Consider the following 13,691-nt stretch of genomic DNA (forward strand, 5'->3'; position numbering starts at 1 on the left):
TTGGATCAAAACGAGTTATCCTTTTTTCTCGATTGACAGGTGGTCTGTAGTGATTTGAGCTTGGGTATTGATTTTGTGGGGAAAATGCGGTAGGTGGTGGTTGATAAAAAGGTGGTCTTGAAGGGTGATATTGAGGGAATGAAGCTTGTGTGGTTGCGGCCACATATGGATAAGGGGTGTAAGGATTTTGTGGTATCGGGGGCTGGAAAATTGGGGGTCGATAAGAATTGATGGGTGGAAAATAAGAGATTCTGGGGTTTACCATTACAGCGTTAGTGTCTCCTTCTTTCTTTTTTGTGAATGTCGTCTGGGGTCGTTTCACGCTAGTTGCTGCACATACGATCTTGCCACTCCTCATCCCACTTTCTATCCTTTCTCCTATCATGACAAGGTCAGAAAAGTTTGATGACATACTCCCAATCATCTTGTCATAAAAAGGCGACTGGAGAGTATCCATAAACATACCAACCATTTCTCTTTCAGATAATGGGGGTTCTACTTGTGAGGCCATTTCCCTCCACCGTTGTGCGTATTCTTTGAAAGCTTCGTTGTCATTTTTCAGTGAATTTTGCAATTGCATCCTATCAGGGGCCATGTCAACGTTGTACCTGTATTGCTTCAAAAAGGCATCAGCTAGGTCCTTCCATGAACGAATTTGATTTCGCTCAAGATGCATATACCAACTTAACGATGCCCCACTCAAACTGTCTTGGAAGAAGTGAATGAGAAGTTTATCGTTATGAGCATGAGATGCCATTTTTCTGCAATACATAGTTAGATGATTTTTAGGACATGTGTTGCCCTTGTATTTTTCAAAGTCAGGAACCTTGAATTTGGCAGGGATAGTCACATCAGGAACCAAACACATATCGAAAGCTTCAAGGCCATAAACATTATACCCCTCAATAGCTTTTATTCGCTCTTCCAAGACATGGAATTTTTCCTTTGATTGTGTATCATCCCCAATGTGAGGTTGATGCCAATTTCCATTAGTATCGAAATGGGGTACTTGGGGTGCAATATATGGAATATTTTCTGAGGGTTGAGTGTTTTGGGGGTTTAAGTGGTTTGGGTTGTTTTCCATGGGGTTGACGACTAAGGGTGGAGTATAACCGGGTGGAAGACCGTACATAGGAAATTGTATAGTTGTTGTACGAGGTTGCTGGGTAGTCGGGGTAAAGCCTGGTGGGTGAGAAGGAGTGGTTTGGTGTTCTTCATTTGCAGCCGGAGGATTCTCATCAGTATTCCCCTTCCTTGACAAAGCTTGTATAGCTTCTAAGATTTGATCAACCTTGTCCTTCAATTGGTTGACATCCATTCTCATCACCTCTTGATTTTGCTCAAGTTCTTCCATGATCTTCGAGTTTGCACGAGTCCGATAAGGGTGTCGGGGAAACAGCTTTATTGATTTTTTCTGTATCCCTTTTTTTAAATAAAAAAATATTATTATGAGTATGCATTAAACATGAATGGAATGAAAATGCAATTATTTTTTTGGATGTTGGGGAATCATAAGTCTTGCACGAATTATTAATGAAAGAAGAATATGAGAATCGATAAACAAAATAGCAAATCCTTCATTGATGAGAAAAAAGTACATTGCATTTAAATTAAAAAGCTACATCGACTATTGTATTTCAATCATCTTTTTCAAGAGGACAACCAATCTTCTCCTCCAATTCTTCTACTAAATGTTTGCAATATTCGACGAACTTGTAGACTTTGATTGGAGTGTTGAGTGGATGCATTACTGCATCAATCTCTCTTAGATGTTTTGGAATTTTTATGATTGCCTGATTAGCTAGCATTGCCAATTTCGAAAAGCAATCTTTCCAATGCTTGCCTTTATCTTCCAATTCTTTATAAATCTCTTGGTTCTTCAATTGCCCAAGCAACACCATGAAACGCTCCTCCCAGTATATGGTTTCATCCTTCAAGTCATTGTAGATCTTTTCTTGATAATCAATGTAATTCTTCAACTCACTAGAAGCTTCCATTTCTGCTTTTAGTGCATCTTGGTGTTTTGAGAGTAATTCTTCGATTTCTTCCTTCTGTTGCCTCTCATTCCTTACTTGATTCTCATATTGATCTACCATTTCTTTCAGTTGTTTCTTTAAATCTTCAAACTCATTTTTTATGTTCTTCTCAGAGCTTGCTGATTTTGTCCACAATTGCTTCCACATATAGGCTTCTTCAATAGCTGTATTCCTTTCTTGCCTTCGCACATCTAACTCTTCATTTGCGCCTCTTAAACAATCTTGTATGTCAAGTTTATTTCCTTTTTCAACTTTCAGCCTCTTGTTGTTTCTCTCGATAAACTGACTCTTACAAGTGTTTTCTGATCTTAAGTTGTCGTTCTCTTGAGAGACTTTTTCTAATCTCGCTTGTAGCTCTTTTTTCTCTTCTTCAGATTTTAGCAATGATGCTTTGAGTTCTTCTATCTCTTCATTTGCAACAAGGATAGGTTCAGGCATTTCCTGACTATTTGAGGCTGTATTGTGGAAAGGCAGCTTGATTTCTTGGACTCTTTTCTTTACCCATTGTTGATAGGGTTCTTTTGTGCTGCAACTTCTACATCCGAGTATTTTTCCTTTTCTAATGATCAACTCCCAAGCTCGACTTATCCTTCTCAACATTGGTGGGTCTACTATACCCGTATTGTGCAAAACAAAAGCCTCCAATGACTTATCATCTGGTTTATCCAACATGGGGTAGCCGAGTTGTCTCAGAGCTATCATTGGATTGTAATTAATACATCCTTTCGTTCCCATGAGAGGTACATTTGGAAAATCTCCGCATCGGCATATTACCTCTTCCACCCCTTGTTCTCTATAGTACCATGAAATTGTATCCCCAGTAAGGCTAGCTATACTCTGAGCCCATTCACGATTACTCTTAACCCCAACATGATACCCTTTCTTGAACATGTGAGACACAAACCAAGTAAACAGCACTGGAACACAACATAAAATTGTTCCCCCCTTCTTCTCGTGTCGCATATGCATAGAGTAGTATACGTCAGCAAGAATCGCAGGAACTGGGTTTTGTTTATGTTTGTTAAAAGCTAAGAATACATTTATGGTAGCAAAATCTACAAAGTTATCAAGGTTTGGAAATATAACAATACCGTAGATAATGAGGGCCAAAACATCTATAAAAGTACTCCATTCTTTTTTATCAGCTAAATCTTGGCACTTTTGCTCTAGATATTTTCTTGAAAACCCATGAATAGCCCCTTTTTCCTCTTTTGTACTTGCCAACTCTCTTATGTCGATCTTCAACACTTCAGCAATTGTGTCCAACTTCGGTGGTTGCCCAGTATATCGATAAGGATTTCCTCTTTCTAGGGAGTAACCCAGTATTCGCTCAAATTCCTCTAATGTCGGGGCCAACTGAAAGTCTTGGAAAGTGAAACATCTTAAGAGAGGATCGTAATACTGAGCCAATGCTGTGAGGGCCCCTGTTTGCACATTCACTGCCAAGAGATTTAGAATTTTTCCATATTTGTGAACGAAACTCTCACGTTGTATAGTTTTCATCTGACTGCTGATGTCTTTTAAACTCTTCAAATCAGGTTGCTTAAACTTTAAAAGTAAAGTTTTTCTTTTTTCTGATCCCATTGTCCACTTAAATAACACGTGACTACAGTTTGTATGATTCCAGTTTTTCTTTTTTCCAATCCCACTGTCCACTTAAATAACACGTGACTAAAGTTTGTATGATTCCCCAAAAATCCTGAAAATTTATGCAAAATGCTATTATGTTTTATTTTTCCTTAGAAAGAGAGAGAAAAAAAAATGTCATGACATATGAATGAAACTAATATATAATTATAATGTCTTGGATATATGAGATAATTTTTTTTTGTTTTTTATAGATATTCTTACAATGAAAGGATCTATTGGCTTATGTAGTGAAACTCTCACAAGGGAGGCTCTATGGTTCTAAACACGGTTCCTAGAGCCAATAATCCTATTTTAGAATATTGTCAACAACAATAGGTAAACTATTTGAAGTGACAATAACCTCAATAGGATCAAACTCTAGGTGAGATCTTCATGCTAACCAAACAGGATGTACATCCAGAAGGCTACCACTACGCGATCTCGAAACTAAACTTAAGTTTTGTTCAAACCCGGGTATAAGGTTCCACTCATAAGTGTGTGTTTTTAGTAAAAGTGTATGTGCTAAATAAGCATAATTCAATAACCCCATAATATTAACAAAACATATATACATATACTAAATAAATAAATAACATAAAATAAAATAAAAAATAATCTACTAGCCTAAAAGAATATTATAATGTCAACTAATACTTATTAAGAAATAAAAACACATAAAGAAAATGAAAAACAAACAAATATAGAAAAAAGTTAAAAAAATTATGCACAATTAATTTTTAGGCTTGACTCTCGAAATTTCCCCAGCAGAGTCGCCAGCTGTCGCGGCCTAAAATTTCGAGTTTTCATCGAATTCAATGGAGTCGCCACCAAAATTTATTTTAAAATAGGGAAAATATTGGGAAACCCTTAAAAATGTAAAAATGGTCTTTGAAACCAGATTTTGAGTTCGGGAGTCGATTATGCGTAGGGAAGGTATTAGCACCCTACGACATCCGTTAAAATACGGTTACCTTTAATTAATTGTGCAAAATTATATCAACTTAAATATATTTATTTTTCTTTATTATTAAATATGAATATAAATTGTTTTTTATAAATGTGATTTTTTGAGATAAAAGTGTGTTAAAAAAGAATGGAAAAAAAGAAAGTTTTTATTAGTGTGCTTGACAAGAGTGTGATCTTGCTCCTACGTATCTCCCGGTGCGATGGAGAAATCAAAGCTACGTAGTTCTTGGTAAAAAAATGTGAATGCGTTGATTGCTTTTAAATAAATTGTATTTTGTTACTTAAAAAAAATAATTTTGACGAACATAAAAAAACTTGTTTGATTTGAATAATTATCTTAAAATATGAATTTTAAGACGATCGAATTGTACAACTCGTGTCTCAAAATCCAAGGAGTAAAAAGATGTCACATCTAATTTAATCCTCTTAAGAATATTTTATTTTTTATTTTTAAATTGAATTTCAAAACAAACAAATAGTTTAATTTGTATCTTAACAACTTCAAAAATAATAGTAATAATAGTAATAATAATAATAATTAAATAAATTTTTTTTTAAAAGGATAAGTTTTAGAGTTATCAAAATATATAATTTGTATTATGTAACTCCGAGATTAAAAGATTTTAATTAACTTTAAATAATTTTTATGATTTATTTGTTTATGAATTTTTAGTTTATTAAATCATTTGTGATTATGAGATTTAGAACCATCAAATTGTCACAATTTGTGTTCTAATAACTCAAAGATTAAAAAGATGTCACATCTAATTAACCTTACAATATTCGATTATAGTTTTATCTTTACCCTTTTAAAATAATAATAATAATAATAATTGATGTTAAAAATTAAATAAATTTAAATAATTCTACGAAATAAGCTCAATAATAAACACACCTAAAAATAAAATAAACGGTAAAAAAAAAATATAGACTTGTATTGTTATTTATTAAATAAATGTTTTTGTTATTAGATAAAACGAGTTCTGGATCTTGTATTGTTACTCAACAAAAATTCATTGGATTTTACATTGTTTTTGTAATAAAATTTAAGCAAGGTACCATTAAGGGAAAGAAAATAAGTCTGTTAACTTTACGTGTATTGCATTTCTGTATTAAGCTAAATTTCTGTATTAAGCTAAAAAAATAATCAAAGAAACCGGTTTATAACATGTTTGCAACAGGATCTTCACAAGGTATAGAAGATAAATGATGGGTCTTTGCAAGTTGTTTCTGAGCCATTGTTTTTTTGAGTGATGCTGGGTTGAAAGGAAACGTGTGAACGGAAGTAAAGGAAACGTGTGAACGGAAGTAAAGGAAACGTCTGAACGGAAGTAAAAGAAACGTGTGAAGTGGCCTGGTTGCAGATCAATTAAAAAAATATTTTATTTCTTTTTCCTTTTTATTTTATTTTTAATATATAGTTAAATCTGAATATAAAATAATGGTATTTTTGAAAATGATTGTAAAAATATTTAAATATATTATTATTATTATTATTAAAATAATTTTAAATTAATTGGACAAAAATTAGGTACTACAGTGCAGTTGATATTGCTTCATCCCAGAATCTATTGGGCATTTTCTTCCCCTTCAACATGCTCCTGACCATGTTTACTATAGTTCTATTTCTCATTTCAGCAGTGTCATTATGTTGGGGAGTGTATGGTGTAGTCACTTCATGCAAAATTCCTTCTTTTTCACAAAAATCATGGAATTCATGAGAATTATATTTCCATCTTCCATCTGTCCTGATAATCTTCAAACTAAAACCACTTTTCTTTTTCCAGCCATTCTCTTGAATTTTTTAAGTATCTCAAACACTTCTTCTCATCTAGAATTGGTATATTCGATGGAAACCCTCCTCCATTCATTTCTTTGCTCTTTTTCACTCACACTTATGTTTCCCAATTTTGATTCCCCCTCACACTTGCACTCGTGTTTCCCAAGAATTATAACCCAAACTCTTAATGCCAAGTTCCATACCACCACCCTATAAACACTACTAGTGTGTGATATCCCTCATATGTGGGACTTCCTTATTTTTCAATTCACAACAACACTAACTCTTATTAATGTCATCATTATTTTCAATAATCTTCTATTAATATCATCATCATTTCCAATGGAATGTTACTGTTGATGCTATTCTATTCAAGGTTGTGAACAACTTCAACCATTTTTTGTTTTCCGTAAATGGAAAACCAACTACAAATGAAGACAAAAAGAATTTTGATGAATTGATTGTTGGAGTTCAAGTTATATGCTGGTTTAATATACAATGATTGTGTCATCAAAACAAAATGAGATCCTGTAATTGTTTGGCTTTTCCATATCCACCCAAATATGCAGAAAAAGTGAATCCAAGGCAGTAAATATTGGTGAATGATCCTGGTCTAGATAGAATCACAATTATTAAAATCATTTAAGTCACTATACGTTGTATGACATTCACGACACCAGGTATCCCAAGATTTTGGGATGAAGGGGCGCAAAGGTTGGGAGGAAATCTCGATAACCAAGTAGATAGGGGTCTGGGATAGTAAGTCTCATCTATGATTGAGAGGGTCAAATCTTGTTAATGAAATATTCTTTTAGAGAAAATTGCAGTTGTTGGGTAATGGAATGTTGTTTTAACCTACAAAAAATACATAAGTATTTCATAAAACTTTTAGCGTTCGAATCTCCATTTACATACTTATCATTAATAAATTATCGATTGTAACATTAAATAAAATGTTGTATATCATAGGGTAATATTTGAATTAACATCACTATTTATTGTATCTACACTCTTTTACAATGCATCGATGCTCTCAAACCACTATTTATCTAACTTTTTACAAATTTAGCTAAATGAAACTTACTAAAGTTTGCAAAATTTGTGCTCATTTGAGCCATAAGTATGAGTCATATCATACTGTTAAAAAAAATGAACAAGTCATATTATTGATCAAGAACTTGATTGGTATTTGACCACAAATGTTTACAAAATATTTTCACGTACAAAATCTTCTAGCGCATCTTGCTCGAATGCTTTATTTTTAAACAATAAATTGGTTATGAGTTTATGTTTTACTTAATACAAATATACATTATTCATAAAATTTATATTTCACTTTGCATTCACCGTAATGGAAAACATACCAATTGTCAATAAGAATAATTTTGTAAAATCTTTATTTTCTTTAATAGTTTATAATCATTTTTTATAATATATATGAAATAAGAAAAAGTGACATTTTATAAAATGGGGATATCATTTTTCAAAAAGTTGGAGGTTATTTTTTTCTTGATCATTGGTACAACATGAATCTAATATCTGTATTTGTAAAAATGTAAAAATTTTAGACTTTAACATTTTGATTATGGAATGAACAAGAATGAGTTAGACTTTAACATTTTGATTATGGAATGAACGAGAATGAGTTAGGGAGAGAAAAGTTCATCATTCTTTGGGAGTTTGCTTTACCTCTTAATATAGTTTTTTCTTAGTGCTGTCATCTTGTTATTATGTCTTCTCCCTTGTCGATGTTTTCTTCCTCTCTCATTTTTTTTGGAGCGTTCTCTCTTTCTTTTTTTTTCTTATCCTTTATCTTTTTTCGTACCACTGTAACAAACACATCTACCATCAACCACCAATCACCGTTGTCATAACCCTTTCTTCGATCAAAATCTCCACGTTGAGTTAATTATAACTCATAAATTAAATATTGAACTTTTCCAATTTTTCACCTACAAATCTAATTTTTTGTATGATTAGTAAAGTTAAATACTTGATTTATACCTATAATTCACCTCAGCGTGCCACGTCAACATATTCATATGAACAAAATTAAACAAAGGACAAATGGAGAATATAATATTACATTAAAAAAATATAGATGAACATTTTATAATATTTTAATTATCTTTAAAAAAATATAGATGAAAATTTTATAATATTTTAATTATCTTTAAAAAAATATTAACGTTCTATATTTAATTTAAGCAAAAACTAATTGTTTGTGAAATTTTTTTTATAGAAACTTAAAATTGTATTTTTACAGAAATTACAAGTAAAATTTTACGAGAAGTAAAAATAAATTTAAATAAAAAAAAGAGTTTTGGATATTTCAAAGAAGGAAGGAAATAACTTTTTAAAATTTGTTGTTAAAAATGGTATTAAGATGTGGGGGGTATTTCTTTTCCGCGCCTATATAAATACTCTACCATGATATCTTTTCAACATACATTAACAATTATGGTTTTGTGGCACTGATTAAAACTATTCCCTAATTCCTTTGAAATCATCGTAACATTTTCAATTTTCCTTCAATTATTTTCAAATTATATGGACGATGCAACCCCGGGCTTCTCTGAATTATGCATGAGGTGAAAGCCCCATTGCTCGTGCAAAATCAACGCCGTTCGTGTTGCAGTTCAGTCTTAGTGTTGTTTTGAAATTCGAAAACCTTTGAAAACAATTTATGCCACCGAAAATATTACTCCAAAATTGTGCAAGGCATACTATCAACCACGAAGTCCCCAAGATAAAACAATTCACTGTATCGGAGTTCTACTGCAATGTAGAAAACCGTTCTAGAATTACACCATCAGTATGCCAGTCGATTGAGTGTGTTCCCTCCAATGTGGGACTTCTCATTTTTCAATTCACATATTAAAAGCCATCATCAATGCCAATTATCTTTCATCATTTCCAACACTTAGTTATTCCACGATTGAATCTGTGTCAAAGTAATGTCTATATCGTCAATTCAAAATCTTCAATTGCCTAACTCTTTTCTTTTTATTAGTTTTGAAATCTGAATTTGCCTCGCTTTACCTTCAGCTTGTTTTCGAACACTTTGGAATTTTGAGCTAGTCCTTTAGCCATAAATTCAAACGCGGTCGTTTTCACTTTGAGGTCTTGTTTTTTTATTCTTATTTTTCCTTTGAAAACACCTCTTATATTATCAAATAAGTTACAAATTTTTTATTTTTAAAACTTAAATTTTACTATTTTTTGTTATTAATTGTTGGCTATGATTACATATTATCCGCGCTTCTGAGATTATCGATGAAGTACTATGGACTGAAATATGGTTGAATTTCTTTATATGAGCCTGAATATTATCTTTCCATTTATTTTAATTGTAATTCTTAGTATATATTGAATTTTATTTTTCAATAATTGTTGCCTATGAGGATTTCTGATCACAGCTTCAATGCCAGTTCTGCTTCTGAAAAATCGTGATTGTTAGAGCTGTTTAATGATCTGAGGCTTTTTAGTATCAATTAATTTTATAATAAAAGTTGTTTATATGTTCAGGTTGTCACAATCAGTGGATCAATAAAATATATATGACTTTAATCGAATTTACCTTTAATCTTGTACAAAAATGATTTGTGATTGGTTGAAATTGACAGTGTTTTGACTTTATTTTGAATTGTTATTTTTTATTGTTATTAAATCATGTTAGTAGTTTGTATGCTGGTAGCTTGTAACATTGCTGATGATGATATAATCCAACTTGTTTGAGGTGTTGTGGAGCCAAGCCCCTGTCTTCAGGGAGAACCTACTTGGTAAAACTACATTCATATGACATCTGTGGATTTAACTGAGGCAAAACAATATACATTTAGAATGTGTTTCTTTACTTCTATATTTCCTATCTTTTGTGATTCTCCTTATGCATTAGGAAAATTATGATTTCTTAAGCTGTCTCTATGTATTGTGTGTTTGGATCTTGAAGTTATAAACTATGTTTATTTTTGAGTTTCACTATACTTTGAACTATCTTTGTTGGTTCAGTGTTTGAAAAACTCAATTATTGTTGTGTTGTCATCAACTTCATCTCTTGTTCGATTCACGAGTTGGGAGTTAAATAACAGCACTAAATTGCTCAAATATAAATCTCAGATGATTGGCTCACATCAATGTTAATAAACATTTTTTAGATTTTAATTTAAATTATTTTATTTCCTGATACGAAATTTAAAGATCTCTAATTGGATTAATAAAGAATTAATAGCAGTATTTAAGACAACACCTTCACCATCTCTTTTAACATGTTCCAGTCCAAACTTTCCTCACATGCATCAGTCTATCGGAACTCCACTTTCTTTTGGGTCAACCTAGTCAACGAAGATGCAATATTTGAGAAATCCTTCACAAAACATCAATAAAAACCGGCTAAACCAAGAAAACTCTGAATCTCCTTTACTATAGTAGGTATGGGCTAATTTTGGACTGCTTCCACCTTATTCCATTCTTAGACCCAACATGACCTAAAAATGCCACACTGTCCAGTCAAAACTGACATTTTGAGAATTTGGCATATAATTGTTTATCTCTTAAGGTTTGCAAAACCAACCTTAAATGTTGCTCGTGTTCTTCCTTACTCTTGGAATAAACAAGGATATCATCAATAAACACAATCACGAATTGATCCAAGAATGGTTTAAAAACGCGACTCATCAAATCCATAAAAGTTACAGGGGCATTAGTAAGCCCAAATGACATAACCAGAAATTCATATTGCCCATAACGCGTGCATAAAGTTGTCTTCGTTATGTCATCACTTTTAATCTTCAACTGGTGATACCCCGACCGCAAATCAATCTTTGAAAAACATTGAGCTCCTTGAAGTTGGTCAAACAACTCATCAATGTGTGGCAAAGGGTATTTATTATTTACATTTACTTTATTCAACTGCCTATAGTCTACACACAGCTGCATAGATCCATCTTTCTTCTTTACAAATAATACCGGTGCTCCATAAGGAGAATAACTTGGACAAATAAAACCCTTATCAAGAAGATCTTGAAGTTGCTTCATTAACTCCTTAAGTTCTGTTGGGGCCATACGATAAGGAGGTATGGATATAGGATGAGTGTTTGGAACTAAGTCTATAGAAAATTCAATCTCCCTATCAGGTGGCAACCCAAGAAGTTCTTCAAAAAAAACCTCTGAAAATTTACATGCTATTGGAATTTTTTTCAATTTCTCTTCAGCCACTTGTGTATCCCTTACCAAGGCTAAGTACGCTTGACAACCTCTTCTCATTAACTTGCTAGCATTCATGGCTGAGATTTGGTTATGTGGTACCCAACAATGTTCTCGTTGAAACGAGAAGACTGATTGCCCCAGTAAGCAAATTTCCTCCAACAGGTGTAGCTACAACTAAAGACTCTCTAAATAAGATGAGCATTTACCAAGTCGAGTAGCAAGCCACGAGGATACAAAAGAATGTGTAGCTCCAGGATCAAACAAAACATTAGCATCTCTAGAACAAATAGAAAGTATACCTGTAACTACTGCATTGGATGCTTGAGCATCCTGATGAGTCAAAGAAAACACTCGAGCCTGACCTCTTCCTGCTGGTATCTGACTTCTACCACCAAATCATCTACCTCCCTGTTGAGATGTTCCTGAACCTCTGACATAAGAATTTCCACTTTGATGCACAAGTGTAGAATGATCCTGAGAAGATGCCAAAGTTGTTGGTGCTGATGCATAGCTAGAGGATGGATGTGTCGTGTCTAGAGGACAATCCCTCCTAATGTGACCTACTTGGCCACATTGATTGCACACCTTAGCATTACCATCTCTGGAATAATTCCCGAAGTGAAACCTACCACAAATAGAACATCGTGTAGCTGAAACACTAAAATGTCTCTGAGGGAAAGTGGATTGTGATGTTACTCTAAAATCTGATCTACGACTCTACACTGTCCCAAAAGACTGCCCACTATGACCACCCCTTTGAGACATGAGTCTTTGTTGCTCCTGATAACCAAACATAGATCCACCACTGCGGTTCGAATAGTTACTGTAAGATCCTTCAACCATTTGTTTCTTTCGGGAATCTTGTATATTGCCTCTTTTTTCCTTCTGTCGTTGCTCAATCTGAAGGGCCAAACTCAATACCTCAGCAAAACTAGAACAATTATACCCAACCACATATCTAAATAAGTAATCCTTCAATCATATCTCCTCAGTGAAAGGATAAGGAGCATGTCTAGAGAGCTGTGTGAAACGAGCAATATACTCTGAAACTGTCATACCCTCTGTTTGCTCCAATCGCTCAAATTCATGAGCTAATCCATCTCAGAATCTCTGAAAGAAAACAACCCACGAACAATTGAGAGAACTCTTTCCATGATAACGGAGGTGACCCCATTTGTCTACCACGTGACACTATATCAAACCAATCACGTGTCACACCTATTAGCTGAAATGATGTCAATTCTACTGCTCTTACCTCAGAACAACCCAATGCTTTCCAAATACGCTCTAGACTATCAATGAATTGTTGTGGATCCTCAGTTGCAATAGACCCATAAAAAGTAGGGGGTTTAAGCTTCATGAATTTTGGTAAAGTAACCTCAATACCCCTCGTTGCAGCAGTCATCTGATGCTCAACTTGTCTAACCTCATGTTGACCACTGATATTTTCATGCCTTTGATCACCCTCCTGTTGTTGCCCGACGACAATCCCAACAAGTTGTTGCACAACCTGTTGTAATCCATGCAGACCAGTAGCAAACTCTTCCATGGCTAGATTTCTTCACCTCCTCCTATGTACCTCAACATCGGCATCCAAGCCACGTCCGCCAACATTAGCTCTACTCCTATTTCAAGCATGAACTGAAACACGACCTCGTTGATGAGCACCTTGAGCTTGGGCAATTGACTCATCAACAATTTCCCTTATAGTAGGATTCCTAGTCTTGGGTGACATTCTCACCTATTCAAAGAACATGGATCAAAAATTGAATAAGACGACAAGAAATTGTGAAAAGGTAGTGATGATGAATTTAAACACAGATGCAAACAACAAATGAGACTCTCATAAAGTGCTAATAGCTCTTGCAAGTAAGTTGTGCTCGGGTACACAATTTACTAACAAGAATCTATTATCATCCTATGTTTGCAGCTATTAGGACCTACGACGGAGCTCTAATACCAACTTTATCACGACCCAAAAACTAAATGTCGTGATCGGTGCACAAGCTATACTCCTAGCCTGACAAGCCTATTAACTAAATTAACAACTAAACAACTAAATAGTTCTCTAA

General features: G+C 33.6%; 4 non-coding genes and 1 pseudogene across 4 annotated transcripts; all 5 read left to right on the forward strand.

Annotated features, from left to right (window-relative positions):
* Window positions 1-8,961: 8,961 nt before the first annotated feature.
* LOC113787400 (small nucleolar RNA snoR134) lies at window positions 8,962-9,115 on the forward strand (annotated as a pseudogene).
* A 532-nt stretch (window positions 9,116-9,647) lies between these two features.
* LOC113787379 (small nucleolar RNA U36a) lies at window positions 9,648-9,735 on the forward strand. The gene has a single exon (XR_003473886.1). It is a non-coding gene; the product is annotated as a small nucleolar RNA U36a (small nucleolar RNA).
* A 67-nt stretch (window positions 9,736-9,802) lies between these two features.
* On the forward strand, window positions 9,803-9,896 carry LOC113787292 (small nucleolar RNA Z223). The gene has a single exon (XR_003473800.1). It is a non-coding gene; the product is annotated as a small nucleolar RNA Z223 (small nucleolar RNA).
* A 223-nt stretch (window positions 9,897-10,119) lies between these two features.
* LOC113787321 (small nucleolar RNA Z278) lies at window positions 10,120-10,235 on the forward strand. The gene has a single exon (XR_003473828.1). It is a non-coding gene; the product is annotated as a small nucleolar RNA Z278 (small nucleolar RNA).
* Window positions 10,236-10,404: 169 nt separating this feature from the next.
* Window positions 10,405-10,512, forward strand: LOC113787351 (small nucleolar RNA snoR97). The gene has a single exon (XR_003473859.1). It is a non-coding gene; the product is annotated as a small nucleolar RNA snoR97 (small nucleolar RNA).
* Window positions 10,513-13,691: the final 3,179 nt, after the last annotated feature.

Source organism: Cicer arietinum, chromosome 6, assembly GCF_000331145.2.
Source record: "Cicer arietinum cultivar CDC Frontier isolate Library 1 chromosome 6, Cicar.CDCFrontier_v2.0, whole genome shotgun sequence".
In the NCBI taxonomy this organism is placed as follows: domain Eukaryota; kingdom Viridiplantae; phylum Streptophyta; class Magnoliopsida; order Fabales; family Fabaceae; genus Cicer; species Cicer arietinum.